Here is a 22,195-nt window from a genome sequence, read left to right as displayed (position 1 = left end):
TGATCCCTTGTCATACAGTGGCGTATTCATTGTTAAATTTTAAAATTCCACCAGATTTTCAAAGAGTATTCAATCAGGAAAATCAAACAAGATTTTATTTTAACAAATTGTATGATCGTGTGTATAATTTCAATCTGATTTAAACATATCAAATACCGGTCATGTGTGCAGGCATTGTTTAAAACGAACTGAAAACGCGCCGTTTTACTTTCTGTTCTAGTTATCATTTAATCAGTCCATGAAATTTCAGCCTTTACATTTTGAAGGTGATTATGTATCCAACAACACCAGAGAACCCCGAAAGGTTTTCAAAACAGCAAATTCGATGGAGCGTTTTCAAATCATTGAAAGCAAATCTAGGACGCAGGATCTGTTTTTTTTTTTTTATCAGATTGGTATGATTTTATGTGTCTTTTCACTGTGTAGGTCGTAGATGTTATATAATTTTATGTTAAGTGCATTCCTATATTACATATCTATATATAGTTTTATTCACCAATTTGAAGCATTCGTGTGAACACAAACCATAGGTAGGTATGCATCATGAACAGGATCACATAACACACATAAGCTGATGGAAAATCTCTCAACACAAGCATGCAACATATGTTTATTTCAAATAACTGATTGTATCATGGTAATGAGTTCAATAATATTGTTTCCGAGACTCCTTTCATATAATATGTGTTTCGTGCTAAAAATAACAACGTGTGTTCCAAGTAGAATATTGCGGTGTATGAATAAGAAGATGCAATAGCAAAACATTTTGCTCACTAATGTATAATTACAGTCTACCTGGGGTGTTACTTAGTTATCAAATGCATGCAACCAGTGTTTTGACTTCATAAATTAGAACTAAGTTACTGTGTGGTTTTCATCTCTATTATTGAAAATAGAATAAAGGATACAACAGATAAGGTTGTGCATAATTATACCATGGCATACACATAACAATTTTGGTAGCATTGTGAGTGATCATTCATTGGTTTCCTAAGTAATTTTCTCTAGGTTTTTGTTTTATTATTATTTTTTTATATACATCTGTTACATTTGTATCTGCGATGTGTGGAACCAAATTAATTTCCTTTGATAAAACAATATTAATGTGAATGACATACACATAAGTTACCAATCTTATAAACGATCTGCACTATGAAAGTCTATTCGGTCTTTATTGAGTAATGTGTTCATCATTTCATGTTCTATAAGGTGAAACATTGTTTAAAAATAAACGATTGATCTTTTTCACATTTCTGAGATAACAGCATTTTGAAAAAAAAAAGAACTTTATATTACGTGCGAAATAATTTAAAAAAAAATAATTTTAAAGTAAAAGAAAGTTGCATACGGTTTTAAAGAAAACATATATGTTTGTGTTTTTAAGATAGCAAACATGTGTCTGTGTAAACAAATACCTTTGTATTGATTAGGGAAAACAGGAACTTTTTAAACATATTTAATTATTGACCATCCGTCAATTCTGTTTATAATTTCCTGTCTTCTTTCATATTCCAGTAATGAATTTAACGGATCAAGATTAGAATTATCGGGAAATGTATGATGGAGAAACCTTTTTTGGTGCTGCTTTATTTACTTGGGTATATATATACTGTATATTTTCGTGTGTTACATACATACATACATACATACATACATACATACATACATACATACATACATACATACATACATACATACATACATACATACATCATACATACATACATACATACATACATACATACATTCCCTTTCATATTTCTTATATGGAATAGGAAATGGAAACTGGGAATGGGTCAAAGAGTCATTAACCCGACCAAAGTGCAGAACACAGCCCAAAGCCACAAATGGGTCATCAACACAGGAATAAAATCCCGCAAGTGGAGGCGGGCTTCAACTGGCCCCTTATCAAAAGTGTGTACGCGTTCAGCGAAAATGGACGTCACATTTAATTAGAAACATATAATGAACTAAAATTGAAAATAAACATACAAAAATATCAAAGGCCAGAGACTTCTGACTTTGGACAGGCGCAAAACTGCAACGGGGTATAACATGCTATGTATTTTGTCTTTGAAAGACCTTTTTTAATTGTTTAAAATTTAGCATGTTAAGTAATTTCGGCTGTTTTTTGTTTTTTTAATTGAAGGTTGTGTAAAAAGTAAAATCACAAAATACTGAACTCCGAGGAAAATGTAAAAAGGAAAGTCCCTAATCTAATGGCAAATCAAATGCTCAAACACATCAAACGAATGGATAACAACTGTCATATTCCTGACTTGGTACAGGCATTTTCTTATGTAGAAAATGGTGGATTAAACCTGGTTTTAAGGCTGGCTAAACATCTCACTTGTATGACAGTCGCATCAAATTCCATTATATTGACAACGATGTGTGTGTGAACAAAACAAAAAGACATAATAGGTAAAAATGCCAAAAATAGGGGCACAACAGTCAAAATTGTATTATATTCTTAATAAATATAAAAACAAACAAATATGTAGGAAATAGTTATGCAATTTGATGTCTGGTGGCTTTTTCTTAAATAAACAATCATTCATCATCTCGTTAGTTTTATAGTGAGAAAGAAACCAAATGCAAGTATACAAATGTCTAACACGTCAAAATTGTTGGACATTGAATTCAAGTAGAAAATTCAAGAACATGTTTTTAATATTTGAAACAATTGAAACTTTTGTTTTACAAAAAGAACAAAAAATGATATCCTGTTAGAGACCGATCTGATTCATATGTAATTGTTACCTTTGGACGTTAGAAAAAGAAAAAGTAATATTATTATGAGAATCAAGTCTGCGTCCAGTGTCACAGAAAAGGTCCTCAAAAATTATAGAAAACAATTACATTATCCTTTCACGCTAAATAACTGATGTCTTATACTCAACTATTCAGATATTAATATGTTATAGAACTTGAAATGAAATATACCACGGATACAGCCATTTCTGTTTCATATCCGGGCTTACATCTATATATACTTACGATGATAATCGGTTGAGAACAATGCTTAACCACAAACGGTTTGATTTCGGCATTTCAATTTCTGTGAAATTGCAATCTAGTAACGCCTCCACATGGAGTATACAAGTTGGAGGAATATTTCAATCCTCTTGATATTTAACAATCGCATATGGTATATACACCAGGATATTATTAGTTACATAATGTGCTAGTGACCTAATACGATGCATATGGGGTGAGAGCGCGAAGTTCGAATCCCCATATGGAATTTCCTGACCCCATATCTATCGTATTAGGTCACTAGCACACTATGTCACGAATTTATCTTACCAACTATCTCAATATGTGGTTTTCAGACTACTGACCTATCACAGTGATCATTACAGTTAGTATTAATAACGTTCTTCCTTTGGTCTATACAAAAACAAATGCCAACAATAACAACTTGTTAGCTCTTAATGTGTTTTATAAGTTTCTGTCAATTTTTCATCATCAATTTTTCGTCTGTTGAAACCTTTAATATTTTCCCACAACACCGTGTTATTTTTATAAAGGAACGTAACACTACTAATAACCGTGTATTGAAATAAGCCCCTTCTACTGCCCCAATATTGAACCCTACTAACCTAAAATGGAATATATACTGTCTCCACGTGGTTGTTTTTAACCAATCATATTCCTAAAAATGCATAGGAAGTAAGATAAAACGTGTTATCCTCTCTGTCATTGTGTATGCAATCATATTGATGATTGGTCACTTGTGCATGTTATGAATCCAACAAATAAAGATTTGAAATTCGCATGCTAACGTTCACCATCTCTATATAGTTTAATTCAACAGATATATCATATACATGAAGAAAATGTGCATAAACACTAACCCTGAAAATGACACTGATTGTCTTTCACTAATGATCGATTATAGCGAACATTCGTGGTGCGAACTTCTTGATTTACTATTACATTTAGTAGTATATGGATAGTAAGGGAATTACACATAACAATGCAGATATTATGCGGTTATGCAAGAAATAGGTTTTTCATATTTAAAACCACATAATAATAAAGATTTGTACCGTTTTTCACATCTAACTATAATAATAATAATAATAATAATAATAATAATAATAATAATAATAATAACACTAATAATAATGATAATAATAATATTCATATTAAAATATTAATATTAATAATATTAATAAAAATAATCACTGAACAGATCAGCATTTTCTTGAACTTTGGTTCAATTTGTACCAAGTTATTTTTATCGTTACCTTAGTACTTATTGTGATTTACAATTCTCGTTTACTATTTTTCAGTCAATTTCTGGCGTTTTAGAATCTGAATGGTGTTTTGAAAAATTACGAATACCTATGAAGCTTCATGAAGTGTTAGATAATGTGGAATCGTCCCTTTCTGGAAACGGCAGTAAAGATATGTCAGTTGGAGGCTGGTTTGATGTTAGCTATGGTTCCGAATATGATTCTCAATATGATGACTTTATGGCAAACCGAACAGCGGTGAATTATACTACTTATTTAAACATGAATTACAAGTATTGCCACTCAATGTTTCCAAATGAATACCATGTAAATGCTTACATAGGAATATCTATTGCATTATTTATGCTTATGTTTGTTGGTAACCTCTTGATTTAAATCCTTCCCTCAATTTTGAAAGCATTTAGGTCACCAATATTTACCACTCTTTTAAGTTTTTCTGTCATATCGTTGATTCATGGTGTTGACCTGTTAATTTACAGCTTAGCCCAATGTTCACTGGTGTTTAATTTCAGGTTAAATTCAGCATTCGAATGTATGCTATTTAGCTGTGGTAGGGTATTTATTGCAAATGTTAGGAGTTTACATCTATGTCTTTTAGCTTTTCAGCGTATTTATTTGTCTTTGTTTCCCCTCAAAGCATATGTACACCACACAAGGACAAATGTTTGTCGCTGTATTTTTTGTATTTACATTGTGTGTATGTTAATTGAACTACTTAAATGGGCGTTACAGGTTTGCGAACTTGCGAAGTGGATAGATCTAATCTTGATTTGTAAACTATTGTCAAAACACATGCGGATTTCATTGTTCTTAACCTTATGGTAGTTTTGTTATTATTAGCAGGTATGTTATCCGGGAAAGCTCATAAATATACATCATCTACACTAACTCAATCTGCATCACAAAGATCTCAATCTCGCATCGCCTCAATAGTTATAGCTTTGTATGTAAGTTGTTACTGTCCCCTTAAGAGTGTCGGTCTTTTTCTACAATTCTCGTGTGTAGATCCGCAGTATGTAGGACCAATTTCTTTTGCCGTGTCTTTGGCACAATTCATTCTTAATGCGCTGAATCCAATTATTTTGTGTCTTAGGGTCCCAGATGCAAAAAAAGCTTTTAGTGACAGATGCTGTATATGCATACGCAAACAACAAAATAATCAGAAGTAGATGAGCGGGTTTTTTTCTGTATATGAAAACTAATTGGTTAAATAAATGTGTTCACAAAAAAACAAAGTGAAAGTCAATATGATAACACACATGTGTATGTATTACCATTGTTGAGAATAGTTTTGTGAGGAGACAAATGGGTATGTATACTCCCCACATCTTTATTCTAAAAAAAAGTCATTTTAAATTATATTATTATATTATTTGTGATGTTTACTTTCGAATAGTCAAACAATGTTTACTCTCTTTGGTTAGAGGTGTTGAAATCGTATTTTAAGATTTTCCATGCTGAAATTTGACTGTTCTGTTTGTAACTTCCGCCGCTATTTTGTCGTCAACCGGTTATGTTACAACAATTAACGATTAACTATCCAAGATCTAAATCATTGGTACTTTCAAATTATGCCAGGGCGCACACACAGCAGAAGTTTTGGTTCCAGATAACCTTGATTGTTAGATTTGATATATCTTACCGGAATCACCTTTTTATTGTAGTCCGAGATTACTCTGACGTCCAACGGCTATTTTGCCAGACAAGCTGGGGCCGTGGGACGTCAGAGCTCGTCCCATATCAAAAATTGGATATTTGCCCACCCAAAATAGATGCGCTGCTTCGTGTGCCGATTGAGGGCCTTGAAATTATATAAATCGGGCATCAATCTGTTCATTTTTCATTTATCTCTTCATTTATGTAAGTTTCACCTACCTGCGAACCTTTATGTTTCCATATTTTAATAGATTTCACAGAGACCCATCGATTTCTGCATTTTGACTCTCATTTTTAAGATTATCACGTGACCACGAGAAAACAGTGGAAATGACCATATTGTTACACATCGTTCATTTACGATGCAAGTTATCTAAATGTCCGACAGCTTCCGATTGTTATCTTGGTCGGAACTAAATGCTTAATACCGATTTCCTGTAAAGGAGGTGAAAAAATATAAATATTTGCATATTTGAGTCTCTAGGCCACGAACTCTCTCGTAACTTGACGTCCATTTGAAAGTGAAAGTCAAAATGCAGAAAACGATGGGTCTCTGTGAAAACTGTTAAAATATGGAAAAATAAAGGTGGACAGGTAGGTGAAACTTACATAAATGAAGAGATAAATGAAAAATGAACAGATTGATGCCCGATTTATATAATTCCAAAGCCCTCAATCAGAACTAGAAGCGACGAAGCAGCGCATCTATTTTGGGTGGGCAAATATCCACTTTTTGATATGGGACGAGCTCTGACGTCCCACGACCCCAGCTTGTCTGGCAATACAGCCGTTGGACGTCAGAGTAATCTCGGATTACTTTTATTGCTACATCCTGCTTAGCAATCAGAACTTACATTAAACAACCTTTTTATTTCATCACGCAAACTGTGCAAGAAATTAGATCTGCATTTGCATATCTGTATATTTATCAGATTTGATATAATAAGCCTTCATAACCAATCAAAACTGACATAACACATCCTGTGCAACTAATTACATACGCTTGTGCATATCCTGTTTAGCCAATCAGACGTCAAGCAGCAGTCATAAGATTTGTGTGATTATAGAGAAAGTTAGACATTCGTTGTAGTTTCAAAAAATCAAAACATATTGTTTGTTGTTGTTTATTTAGACACCGAAACCAGTCAAAACTGCCCTTACTAATCAGACTGATAATCTATGAAAAGGTATACCGTAGTATACATATTCCAAACTGTATATGCTATTTTGGGTGGGCAAATATCCACTTTTTGATATGGGACGAGCTCTGACGTCCCACGACCCCAGCTTGTCTGGCAATACAGCCGTTGGACGTCAGAGTAATCTCGGACTACTTTTATTGCTACATCCTGCTTAGCAATCAGAACTTACATTAAACAACCTTTTTATTTCATCACGCAAACTGTGCAAGAAATTAGATCTGCATTTGCATATCTGTATATTTATCAGATTTGATATAATAAGCCTTCATAACCAATCAAAACTGACATAACACATCCTGTGCAACTAATTACATACGCTTGTGCATATCCTGTTTAGCCAATCAGACGTCCAGCAGCAGTCATAAGATTTGTGTGATTATAGAGAAAGTTAGACATTCGTTGTAGTTTCAAAAAATCAAAACATATTGTTTGTTGTTGTTTATTTAGACACCGAAACCAGTCAAAACTGCCCTTACTAATCAGACTGATAATCTATGAAAAGGTATACCGTAGTATACATATTCCAAACTGTATATGCATTTTGTTTTACATTTGCAAATAAAGTAATTTGCGTTATCGCAAAGGGAACTACTTATAAATTTATTTGTCTTGTATTGTGTAAGGTTACCCTAGCGTTTCACAGAATTGTCCTGTTGTCGTAAAACAATATTTAAAGAAATGTGTTTTTTGTAAACGATAGGCCCTTTGCAAAATATTTTTTATTTATACTGCAGACTATTAAATTTATACAAAAAGGTTCATATATGTATAAGTGTCTTACTTTTATACATTTATATATATGTTTTGAATTAGAGACTATGGTAATATTCAAATGTCAACACAAATGTTTCGTTCATTATTTTGAGCAGACATGCGAATACAGCAGCAATGTTTTTTTTTATTTCTTCGTCATTATGTATGAATACATAAATCAATCATAATAGAATGACTATTGACTTACAAAATGTATCTCCCTTTTGGTTTCAAAGCATTGCGTGCAATATAACTATCTTGTTTTAACGTTCTCTGGTTCAATAACGCCTAGCTGTAATCGAACATGGATAATACAGTAACTTATAATAACATAATGTGTATGTAGTGTGTGTGTTATACTTTATATATATGTATGTTTTATAGCTTGCTGTTCGGTGTGAGCTAAAGGTCCATTGCGAAGGTCGTACCTTGATCTATACTAATTTACTTTTAAATATTGTTACTTGAATGGAGAGTGTGCTCATGGGCACTCATACCACATCTTCTTATATCTATGTTAATGTAAATAAGCATTTTATAAATGTCAGTTTGCAATTGTTAATAGTTACATTTGTGTTGTATGATATTTATTAAAATAATACAATAAACAGGCTTACGTCTTTCAACAATGTGTATAAGAACTTGTATACAGATATATGGCCGTTTTACAAATCTTGATACAAATTTTATTTTTGCAACTCATATACATAACAAAAAATTTGATTGAAAATAGGACTTATGTCAAAAAGACAACAAGCAAACCAACGAGCAGACAACAGCTGACGGCCACCAATGGATTCTGAACGCAGCACTAGTTAAGTGAAAAAGGACTAAACTTAAAAACATAAAAATGAACTAAAATAAAAAAAAAACAACATACAAGGCTATCAAAGGCCTAAGACTCCTGAGCTGGGACTTGGGCCAGGTGCAACATGTGTTGCGGGGTTAAAGGGTACTGTCCTTTTTTTATTTGATGAGTAAGACTGATATGGAAGATATGCTGACTTGAGGTACTACATTTTCTCCTTGAAGACATGTATAGTCATTCAGCAATAAAATTTATCGAAGTATTGTAGTTATTCCTACGAGTACTAAATGGGCTTCTGTAATAGCAAACCTGTTCATTTTCTGTTATGAACCACAGTTTATGAGCAAACTATTAAGAAACGTCTAAATACCTTTTACCAGTAATTGAAAAGTCAACAAAACATACCGTTAACTTATTTACATACCGTTAACTTATTTTTTATTCGTGTAATAATCAAGGATTATACTGCTGCAGTTTAACCAAATTAATTTACTTTAAATAAACATAATATAAACAGCTTACACTGTTTTGTCTGTATTTAGATATTGTCGTTACCTCTACCTCTTTCTTCTTTCTACGAGTGTGACCTACCAAATAGAAATTTCTATGTTTTCATCAGTTTATAACTTTCTTAATCAACACATCAGTCGTCACTAGTGCAAGATAAGCTGTCGACCTTTTCGAAGCATCTTCCTGTATTTTAAGGGGTTCAACCGTCAGATTTGGATGTTGGAATTTGTTTGTTTTATGTTGTTTGTCTTTTGGTCGTGTTTATGTTTGCACTAGCATTTTCATTATCTTTTCGATTGATAAGTTTAAATTTCCGATTGTCATCTTTCATCTCTTATTTGTGTAGGATATTTCAATACTTTTAAACTAAAAAAAGTATTAACATAACATTTATCAAAAATTAATGGATGTAAGGCATTCAACAATCAACCACGCATCGATTGCGACTTCTTCTTGAAGCAAGCTTTAGATGTGCTCGTTCAAAGATGTAATCATTTGGATCAATTTGGTGCAGTTTAGAGGTTTTTATTCCAGAATAATTTATTTAATTCTGGTGATATCAAGAATTGTCCATGGTTTAGTCTATGTTCTGTAGAATTGGTTAAAATATAATAGTTCTTCCAAGACCACATGTAAATTCATTTAGTTCAATGAATATTTATAAACAATCTTTTTACAAAAAAAAAGTTATAACTGCGTATTTCCTTGTTCATAAAATGCACATTCTAGTAGTATTCAATTTAAAGACTTATATACACATGATACCTTATCAATAGTTAAAGTGCTGATCAAATTGATCATAGACAATCTAAAACTAACAGACACATACAATGATATTTGGCAGAAAGATTACACTAATGTATATAGACATTTGTTATTTGTTTATGTTTGATATACTTTCATTTCATTTGTATGTTATGGAGTTAAGTGTAAAGTTCATTTCCATTCAACTAGTACTGATTTTTCTTGGTACGGGATTATTTTGTCGGTTTGTTGAAGGCCCATATGTAGCCTTCGGGTTTGTTAAGCTCTTTGATCGGGTTGGTGTTTTTTTGACAATGATACAAAACACAAGGTTATTGTTCTATACCTCAGATGCGCGTTTTGTCTACACGCTCACAGATCAAAATAGTTGTAGAAGCCAAATACAAACAAGTAAAAAGTTGAAGATCATTGATGACCCAAAATTCTAAAACGATGTGCTAAATTTGGCTATTGTAATCTTTGCCTAGGTTAAAAAAATCCTAAGTATTTCGAATAATTCATACTTTTTCAAACAGTTAGTTTAAACAAAATTGACATATTCCCTATTTCCATTCTCTATTTTATAATAAACAGGCGGAAGAATAAGCAGTCAGATATAAATTTATCGCTAATTACAAGCATTGCAAAAAATGGGTACTTTATCGATTATCTTAAAGGAGAGACAAAAGATACAAGAGGGATCGACAGTCAAATTCATAGATCGAAAATTAAATGAAAAAAACAAACAGACAAATAAGTGAATAAAAGACACAATACAGAAAACTAAAGACTTAGCAACACGAACCCCACCACAATTGGGAGTGATCTCAATTGCTTCTGAAGGGTAAACAGATTCGACTCCACATGTGGCACCCGTCGTGTTATTTATATATTATAACAAACCCGTTAAATAGACTAATTCGGTAGGTCACATAAAAGACATGGTTGCTAACATGAAAAAGAACATATTAATTACGTATATTCTTATTTAGTGGGAAATATTATGGACATAATTGTGCAAATCATGATACAAGGATGAAATTTGGTAAATGAGTAGACTAAATAATAATAGAAAAAAAAATCAGCTCAGGCCATAAAACAATTTCATTTTTTCAAGATGGCCACCACTCACTTTGCAAATGGCGTCTTATCCAATTGGTTACATTTCGTTAATCTTTTTGAAAGCTGTGTAATAGGTATAATGCAATGTAAGTTTTGAAAAAACTTAAATAACAATTCATAAAGTACGACAAAACAATATATACACGTAGAAAAAAAGAAACTTCCGGTCCCGAAATGGCGGCAAAAACGTGAAAACTTAATTTTATTATTTCTTTCATCTTAACAAGAGATGTCACTGACTTTGTTTAGTTCAAATGCATATATAGTTTTTTTTAGAAAGACAGGTTGCTTATCTTATAATTATCTGACAGTTACCAATACACAAACTTGTACACGAAAGGCCGGAACGATAGCATTAACAGTTACCAACACAGCTGAATTTCTTGAATCCGCATTTCAAAAAATCATGACACGAGGATCAGCCTTCACAAAAAGAAATCCATTTTGGTGTTAAATTGTCATTGTTTTTTTTTCATTAACCCAACTTCGAATTTCTGTGTTTATGACTTGGTATATGAAACTGTCGAATGCATTAATCCGGACGGGCCTAAACATGTCTACCTTGAAATGATGTGCTCCAGAAGATTAAAATCGTTTGCAAGGAAGCAGCGGCCTTATGATAATGATTTTGTGGTAGACGGGATAGCATCATAAGGCCACTGCTTTCTTGCAAACGACTTTAATCATGCTTCCTTAACAGCAAACGGTGATGTTTCCGTACATGATGCAAAAAATTACTTCGATGATGTCCATGTCCGTGTCTTCATACAAAATCGGGCAAAAACGTCCGTTACATCTGAGAATACTTCCACTGTCTGCCAACCTGACCCCGTCACTTTCCGGTGAAATGCTGACACAGTGTCACATCCACTTAATGCATGGAAGAAAGGAAAAGTTGCTACATGATGACCAAAAGCATTTGATATGAAATGTACAGAAAGCCATCGAAAGTCTTTATTCCTTCAAAAACGTTTCCACAATTTGTCCACATCTGATCTTGCGAGTACTGCAATTCCTAATATTACTATATTCTATGTCAGTACTACTTAAAATTACTTTTTACAACCATTTTCAGAAGAATGCTTATCATGGACAATCATTCGTGTATCTGCATTTTCATGGTTACAAGGTGATAGCTGGGAAGTATCCGTATTGAAATTGCAAAAAGTATTTTCCTCTTGAGTAGCATAAATATTTTCATTAGCCTCTAAAGAAGCAATTCTGTCGGCAAGAAAATTAAATATTCCGTTTTGTTGTCATCTTCACAGAGAAAACTACATTTGTTTTTACTCCAAACATTTGGCGTTCTACCAGAACCAACAAATCTTCCGTCTAGTACCAGTACTTTACCTTTTGTTTTCGTCCCAATATTTAAACAATTAATTTAGTAAACATCAAATCGATGTATACTTTTGGATACTTATGGAAAGAAGATTTTATGTAAGGTAGTATGATATCATTTGCATAATCATCAATTATGTTTGCCCAAGTTGTGGCAATAAATTAACCATTGCTGCCCCACGAACGATAAATTCGTCAGAATTTGGATCAGTTGACGGCAAATCGCAGAATGTTTCAAGTATATCAATTTGCTGCGGTTTAATACCACATCCTGACACAAAGACAAAGTTTTCATGGCTAAAGAAGAAATGAAAAGTCTAGAAAAGAGAACACAATTAGTGTTCCGGTTCTCCGGCTATGTTTTTTGACAAAGAAGTTTAAAGTTTCATGTGAGGCTTTTATATGGAAACATTCGTTTTCATCTGGGTAAAAAAGCAGATTATCCTTTGTTTAAGAAAATGGGTAAGGAGAGAAGGTAAAAAGGCATCAAAAACGTCAAGCGAAGGAAAAATAACGATGTTTGCTAATTGTTTCTTAAAATTAAATAGTGTGAGATCCGGAAAAATTCAGGACTATTTAGAGCAAAAACAGTTCTCATATCATTGTTAATGATAATTAATGACGTTGGCGCAGGCACTTAAAGATTAAAAATTTGCAATAAAATCACCTGCAAAATGAATAATAATTACAATTTTTGAATGATAACAGAAAGTTGTTCCCCCTCACCTCATCCAGTTGCTAAAATTAGTGGTTTTGAAGTTCATCCAAACAAACTTCAAACCTCAGGGAATATTTTAACATAATAAGTAGCTTTCCAAAAGAGAATTTTAAAATGAGAAAATATGGGGTCAAAAACAGGCCTTATCGTACCTTGTCCTTTAAACATCTATGAGAATGAGGCCACAGTCAGATAAATCCTTTCAGACAGACATATACCGTTACATGTTTTAAAACACCAAATATATTTAGTCTTTTGTTTACAATGGTACATTGTAATAAAAAAAAACCCAGATTGATAACACAATGTAAGCCTATACCTTCCACAAAGACGTTGACACCTTACAGTTACTCAATGCACCAACAATGGCTGACTTATTGCTAAATATATATTTTTAAAACAGACTAAAACAGAAAAGAACTTAACATTGAACAGTAAACAATAAACCTAAATATAGGATCAGTTTCACATAATACCTTCCAGACAGACTTGTACACTATTAATCATTCTACAAATCAATTACAGTTGACGTATTGCTTGTCGTATGTGAAAAACAGACCAAAAAAACATTGATCTATGGACCATGAAAATAAGGTCAAGGTAAGAGGAAACATGCTAGACTGATTGATACCAATTACAATAACTTTATACACCACATTTTTATTATTGACCTGTTGCTTTTATATATTAAAAAAAATATATAGTCTTGCAAATTCAACCTTGATCACTGATGCATGAAATAAGTTCGAGGTCAGATGAATACTGTCTGGCCGACATGTAGACTTTGCAAGTAAACCTTCTAATATAGTTATTTTAATTCTTATAATAGTTGAGAAAAAAACAATTCTTTGGCAAGCAATCGCTGAACTAAGAAAATTAGGTCAAGGACAATAGGCATATGACAGACGGAATCTTAACATAAGGAATTTGAATATACGATATCAAGCAATCATGTATTTTAAATTCTCGAATATAAAGCTTTATCAACATTTTACGCCGCTGCCAGATATTATACCCAAGTCTTGCAAAAATGGTATATTTAGATTTCAATTGAAAAAATAGTCGGATGATACTTAGAAGGTGATGCATACTTTATTGATGTGTCTCGACACAGATATTTGATTCCGAATGTTTTTATTGTCGTGTTTGATTGGTTAAACTGTTACTTATATTTTAAAGTTGGTTTAACATCCATTTTATACATATTATAGCAACCCAGATAATGATAAATGCTTTTCATTTTTTGATCGTAATAGGTCATGCTGGATGAGAGTGTTATCGCTTTACCGAGGAAGGTTCCAAAATTGTTTTCAATGTGAACGTTTCTACAAACATCAGCAGCGTTAAAAACACGTTTTGAATAAACAAAATATGGTTTCCATCAATGCGTTTCAGCTTTTGGATGGTGTAAACTTCCCAAACAAACGTGTATGGTTTAAATGTGTATGGCATAAATGGTGCAATGGAAGAATGTATATAGTGCTATGGTGTAGGGGAATAGTTTATGATGAATGGTGTGATTGTGTATATAAAGTGTGGTTATCAAAGTTTAAAACTATGCTAAATTTTGATAACTGATTTTTTATTTTATACATTACTTTGCACCAGTGTGATCATTCTTTTTTAAATCAATAAATCAGTTTGTAGTACGCTTTCTTTGAAATTAAACTGCATTATGGGTAATTTTGGATGCGGCAAAGGTGCAATTGTGTATGGTATTTGTGGGGAGTTTACACCATTCAAGGACTGTATATATGAGTGAGTGTAGTTCTTTGATATGCTGGTTGATGTTACTTTTGCTGTGATGCATTTATTTTGTAGAGTACTACATCGTGAAATTAAAAATCTTCTATTCATTACGTTTAGAAAATAGAAAATACACTAACAATTTTCTAACATTTGTCATTTTCCTATCATATTTTAATAGTTATCATACAACACAAATGTAACAATCATGAATTACAGGTTTACACTCATTAACATATGCATATGACATAATTTAAATGCAATGGCCCAACAATTAGTTTTTTTGATAACCAATAACCAGCACAACATAAGAACAATATACAGAACTCCAAGGAACTTTTAAAACGAAAAGTCCCTTATCAAATGGCAAAATCAAATCTGCAAAATCAAATCTGCAAACACTTCAGATGATACAAACCAAGAACTCTTGCTTTGTTGTGGTATTTCGAAATAAAGAGAACCGGGTTCTAACGCTAGCTTAACCTTTCAATAGTATAAAAGCCGCAACATTTGCCATGAATGCAAAAATATCTAATGATATCAAACAGACGCAATATGTAAAAAATGGTCAGATTACGTTTACATTTCTCAAATTGATTTTTTAAGAAAATCCTTTTGTTACTCAGGATTATATTACAAACTGGCAATACTTACAAATGTGTTGTCATATTGTTTTTCAATTTGTACTTTGTACATAAGTAATCCATCAAATATTTTCTTTGTGGAGACAAATTAAGGCGAAAAATCCTTAGTGGACATTTTAAACTCTATAATCTTAATATGCTTTCAATGATCCATATAAGATTTTACACATCTAACAATTTCAATGTAATTCGTGATTAAATAAAACGAAATTATCCTTTTTCAAAGTATTCATACAAATTTGTTTACCAAACTACTGTACAAAAAATTTTACAACAACAAAACACTTTATGGACCATGTATTTAATAGCATTGTAGTCCCTGTGAAACAAAAAACTCCCCTCTATTTCTGATTTGTTGTATATTTGGCAATTCATCCACAACATTTGTCTTTTAAAGCCCTTTTTGCTTCTGGGACCCTAAGACACAAGATCAATGGATTTAGCGCATTGAGAAGTAATTCTGCCAGAGAAACAGGTATGGAAATTGACCGTACATAGGTTGCATCTACACATGTGAACTGTAGAACAGCAACTAAAATTTGAAGTGGACAATAAGAACTGAGATACAAAAAAACTATAACAGTTACTATAGAAGCAATGCAATATTGTGATCTTTGTGTGACAAACTCTTAAACCTTGAAATCCCATAAAGCACTCAATTAAAAAACATGAACAGTAAATACAGAAAATACAGCGTAAAACATTTGTCCTTGTATGATACACATGTGCTTTGAGTAGAAATAGAGACAGATAAATACGTTGACAAGCTAGTAGACATAGATGTAAGCTCCTAACATTTACAATTAAACCCCTACCACAGTTGATAAGCATACACTGGAATGCTGAATCGAACTCAAATGTGGACACGAGTGAATATTGTACAGAATGCACTGTTATCGGCTTATATTTTTTACATACATATACACATTCAAGAATTAACAGTATGTCAATACCTGTATCTTTACAATCCACAAGGTCGTTTTTTTTCATTTCACTGTTTATAACACGAAATCCATTGAATGTGTACTGATTGATAATTTAGTCTAACATGTCTAAGATACATGCTTTTTTTTAAATTTGTTAGTGACTTTGAACTAGTTGTCAGTAACTGCGAGTACTTTCATATCTGTACTTAGTGTCTTTTGTTGTTAGGATATACAAGTACCCGGCCACGCCCACTCTGTCTTTTTGTCAGATGTATATCTCATACGTGATTACACTGACATATGCTTTGTTTGTCATTTTTTCTTTCTCCCCCCTTTGATCAAATGTAGGAAGAGAAGAACAATGTGTTGTTTTATTAAACTTACAATTTAACAATTGATGAGCGGGAATGATGTTCCTATTAAATATATATGGAATAATTGTTTTGTTCAACAAGGGGTTTAACGCTGCCATGTCATTTTCTGTCTGCTCATTGTCGTTGGAGTTTGATATAAGTGAGTTATTCGATAACATTTTAGACATGCTTGCAGGTTTTATAATGTCAATGAGTTCAAAATAATGAACAAGTTCTGCGTAGTCAGATTTTACTTCGGTCATGTTTTCTACTTCAAGCTGTTCATAATGATGAGTATATCCTAAATCTATGTCCGTGTCGTCAGTGACAGAATGTAAGCTGCTGCTATCGTATGATTTGATCTGTTTGCAATACGTATGTGTTTCAAAGTCTTTGATAACAGTCGCATAGGGATGCAGGTAACCTGAAAAATCAGATTCTACAGCAGATCCTTCTGAGTCTGATGTTATTTTGTTTACAACTTCGGTACTTTCCTTAGAGTATATGATCTGAATGTTGTCATCATATATCTCTTCCTCATTAATACTATCGTACAAACTGCCTTCTACATCAATATAAAACGTTTCATTAGTTGCACGATTATCCTGTCTGGACATTTTTCCAATATTGTGTCGTTTGTGTTTATAATTCCACACAAATACAAAGCACAATATTGCAATTACAAGTATAATACTGCTTGATCCAACAGAATACACAACTATCTCTGTTTTCGTATAATGTTCTGAAAAAGAAAATCAAACTTGCATAATTTTTTTACAGTCATGATCATGATTAATATATTTTTTTTTAATATACATGTATATCATGTATATTGTTATATGATGATGACTTATCTTTTTGCTTTAGCTTGATGTTAAAAAGAGGTGTAGCAGAGACAAAACAAATGATAATGGAAATGAGAAATATGTCAAAGAGACAACAAACCGACCAAAAAAGCTGACAACAGCCGAAGGCAACCAATTGGTTTTCAAACCAGCTAGAAAATTCCTCACTCAGATATGATCCTCATGATCAGATGGGCCGTACATAAGATGTACTAGTTAAGTCAAAATTGACGTCGCAGTAAAGTCCAAAATATATAAATGAACCTGTAGCATGCCAACAGCTGGTTTTGAAATAAAAGTGTTTATTTCCGATGGAACGACTATACAAGTGAATCAATTTTAATACTAGCATATACAATCCTTAATGGCCTGACATCACTATCGTTACTATATCTCTTCTAAATAAGTATGTTTAAGAGTTTTGTTAGCTTTTGATGTGAATGCCGACATTTTTTTGCTTTTAAACGAATAAAACCATAAACTGTTGGTTGTGAAGTACCCGAATGTATAAGATGTCTGCATGTTGATTTATATTTACGAATGAATATTTACCGATAATAACATTTAGTATTTGGACTACCGGATTTGTTATCTCATAAGCAACACGACGGGTGGCACATGTGGAGCAGGATCTGCTTACCCTCCCGGAGCACTTGAGATCACCCCTAGCTTTTGGTGGGTTTCGGGTTGTTTATTCTTTAGTTTTCTATGTTGTGTCATATGTACTATTGTTTGTTTGTTTGTCCGTTTCATTTTTAGCCATGGCGTTGTCAGTTTATGTTCGATTTATGAGTTTGAGATCACATTCAAGAAAGGAAGGGGGGTTGTAGTGACGACGTGAGGAACAAATCCAATATAACATTCTCTAAGTATTCAGGGCAAAATAAAGGAATTAAACATATACATTTGTACTTAAAAGAAATCACGACTTAAACACTTTGAGATGTTGAAAAAGAAGAAATAAGAAAAGAAGAACCTATAAAAAAAGATTAACTATAAGTTGTAGAATATGAAATCAATTCTACGTATTTATTCCTTATATCAAAAGATGTGAACTGAACGAAAGAACTATTCCTAATAAAAGTGGGTAGTTAAAATAATTGTCAGCCGTTGATTTAAATCCATTCTGATAATTCGTTTGCCCGAGTGTGCTTTCGACACTAAGGGAGTTGACAACGTTTTACTAATGTAAAACTAGTTCCCTTTTTAAATCTTAGGATATATCGCCTATATATCTGAGTCGAGGTAACAGTTCTGTTGTCGTCTGGTGATTACGTGTGTAAACAACTTACAGCTGATCTGACGGAAGAGATAAAAGTTTATCAAAAAGGATAGATTCATGCGTTCTTTTAAAATGAAGAATATGAACAGCTTCAGCCTCAAAGTTCACACAGTCTTAAATGTTTTTCAATTGATAAGATCACATGATATAAGATTGAAAAATGTTGAAATTCGGCGTCCGATCACAGTGACCTTTCGTTCACAGGAATCGGAAGTTCTATCAATAAATTCTGTAAATAATAAGGTCGACTATCAATAGAGCTTCTCGTACGAGAAGCTCTATTGATAGTCGACCTTATTATTTACAGAATTTATTGATAGAACTTCCGATTCCTGTGTATAAATGAACCTGCCCCACACCTCTCTTTTTCTTTCTTCAATTCCCCTCTATTATCATGATTATGGTCTGGGGTTTATGTGGTTTGAGGGTAAAAAGGATTATTTTGAGGGGAACTGCTGCCAAAATTTTTTATGAACCTGGACTTTGTAACTTTTCTGGAATTTTGACCCTGTAAGTTTTTTTTTATCATTTTTGAAATGAACAGAAAGACATCTATGCATAAGGGGCTTTTTGGTTTTGTATCCAAAAGGGGAAGATTATTTTGTAAATAATTATTTGGTAGCAATTTATTATAAATGAAATTAGAATTGTAAAAAGGAAAAAAAAACAGTCATAATGATTCATTCACAGGAATAATGTTTTACAAACTCAAAATATTAGTTATTTATCGTTTTTGCAATGAACAGAAAGACATCTATGCAGAAGGGGCTTTTTAGTTTTGTATCCAAAAGGGGAGCATTATTTTGTAAATAATTATTTGGTAGCAATTTATCATTAATGAAATTAGAATTGCTAAAAATACTTGAAGACTTTCATGTATAGATCATGACAGAATTCGTTTCAACAATAATATTAAACTAGAATTAGTTACATTTGTATCAATTAAATGAAATCTATATTTATAGATAATTTCAACAAATTTATTGAAATCAATTTGGTTTTGAAAACCTTTATACATTATTATTACACATTTCATTGTAAACAGCCTGTTTCCAGTAAGTTTTAAATGTAGTATGTTTCAGCTATAGTATTTGAACACTACATGCCCTTTCATTTATATATTTGGGTCTACTTTTTTGTCATTAGGTTGAAGCCAGTTTTGTTGCAGAATGGCAAATGTTTGGTACTAGTTGGAACTTTGAAAGTGATACAGGTAAATTAAAAGAATTTAGGCTTTAACTTTATTAATAGAAAAGATATTCCAAATGTCTATGTCAAAGTGGACATTGTAGATTCTAAACACCCATGTGAAAGCAACAGTCTTCCATGGTGAGAGAATGCCACACTTATCAATGCTCTTGTTATGATATGGAATATGATATTTTTTTCAGTTTTAATGTGAGTGAATTTATAATTGTTTTATTAAAAAAAAATGACTTTTTTATCATTATTTTCATTATTTTGATATTGAACAACCAAAGTTGATAACAAGTAAAAAAAGTCTCACTTATTGTGAATCCTATAATTATATAAATTTACTTAATATTTATTTTTTTTTATATTTCTCATCGATTGTACAGTAGGTGTTATGGTCATCCTTGAACAGCTGGTTATTAGCAGCAGTTCTACATAAAAATGAAGGATGGCTGTCAACTGCAATTACATACATTTTAGGATAATTACATGTAGTTACCTTTGAGAAGAAAAAAAATACCCTTGAGGTTTCAATTGTGACTTTTTAATCTGATAATGGTGTTTTGCTGGCATAAACATTTATTTTTGTACAATATACTTAGTAGATTCAACTATAAATTGTAGGATCATGTAAACTTGTACACATATGTCACTTACCTACATGTGCCACTTCACTGACTTTGGTAATGTTAAACATCCAATTTCATATATATCTCAGCAACTAAAAGGTGTCAGATCATGCAAATGTATATACACAGATGACTCTCAGAGTCCCAATTAGTAACTCAGCTTCCAGACAAAAGAAGGTCACAGTGATCCATATTTAACACTATTGATTTGTACTTTATTTTATTATTTAAATATAAAGTATATTATCAAGACTGTAACTGGTTCCTACGTGCAATAATGAAGATAACTATGTGATGTAGATTACTTAATATGTTATCACAAAGTTGGTCACATTCTGTATATGTAAATTTATACCAAAAAGAACAATTGAACTGTATTGATTTAAGGTAAATGGTCAAGGTCACAGCTATTTAATATATACCTTGAATTTGCATTAGACACCATAATGCTACCTATATCATGTATATTGTCACTTAACTTGCATTCCAAATTGCCATTGTACACAAAACAAAAACCGCTAAAAAGGATGTACATCATATGTAGAAGCAATATAAAATTGCATACCCATCAAGTGACCTAATTATTGCAATCACTTCAAAAACCTGGACATATATTACATTATGATGTTAAACGCTCAATGAGTGCCTTTGTTAGTCAGGTATATAATCTTTTTAAATTGATGTTTTAATGGATGATTGGATTAATTTTGCACTCACTGTAATATTATATATTACACCTTTTCATTACAAATAAATTAATTAAACTTTCAGGTAAATGCAGCATCAGAATGTTCCCCAGGAAAATTTACGCCGAAAGTTTAGGAAAGTATGAATATGAAATTGGAGAGGCAAACAGATAACCAGAAAACAAAGATTTGAAAGAGAAGAATTGACATATAAAAAATAGAAAGAGGCCCCACGTACAATGTAGTTCAAATGTTAAAGAAGGAAAAACATATGAAATAGAAATTAGAAGTAAACGACAATGCTTTAGTGCTTGTGACATTTTGCAAATTCTTTCTCATATTCTTTATAAAAGGTCACAAAAAAACCGTATATTCCTGTCAGCCAACATTTCAGGTTACCAGATCACAATCTGAAAGATTTTGATCACATGAAGATTCTTGTGATCGAACAGGATTGTACATGGCAAAATAGGCAAAGAGAAAATCGGGAGAGGTTTTGGATAAAAACACTGGGTGTCCTCCATCCAGATGGAATCAATAGAAAGAAATAATTAAATTTACAGTCTAGTGTTTATATTATTATATTCAGGATGTTAGATTAAAATCAATCGACCAAAACTTACCTGTATTATTAGTGATCTATGTTTACACCTTATACATTGTATCTCATTATTGTTAAAACTTTTGTCACCGAAGAAGGCCATTTGTTGAGCCGAAATATTTGCAATTATTGTATAATTTATATCATCTGTTCAGTTTTTCCATCTTTGT

The 22,195-nt window shown here is 32.2% G+C and overlaps 1 protein-coding gene across 1 annotated transcript in view; it reads left to right on the top strand.

Annotated features, from left to right (window-relative positions):
• Window positions 1-22,195, top strand: part of LOC143074064 (uncharacterized) — a 367,901-nt gene that overhangs the window by 286,974 nt on the left and 58,732 nt on the right. The window lies entirely within an intron of this gene.

The sequence above is a fragment of the Mytilus galloprovincialis genome, chromosome 5 (assembly GCF_965363235.1).
Source record: "Mytilus galloprovincialis chromosome 5, xbMytGall1.hap1.1, whole genome shotgun sequence".
Classification (NCBI taxonomy): domain Eukaryota; kingdom Metazoa; phylum Mollusca; class Bivalvia; order Mytilida; family Mytilidae; genus Mytilus; species Mytilus galloprovincialis.
This window is presented reverse-complemented; position numbering and strand designations above follow the sequence as displayed.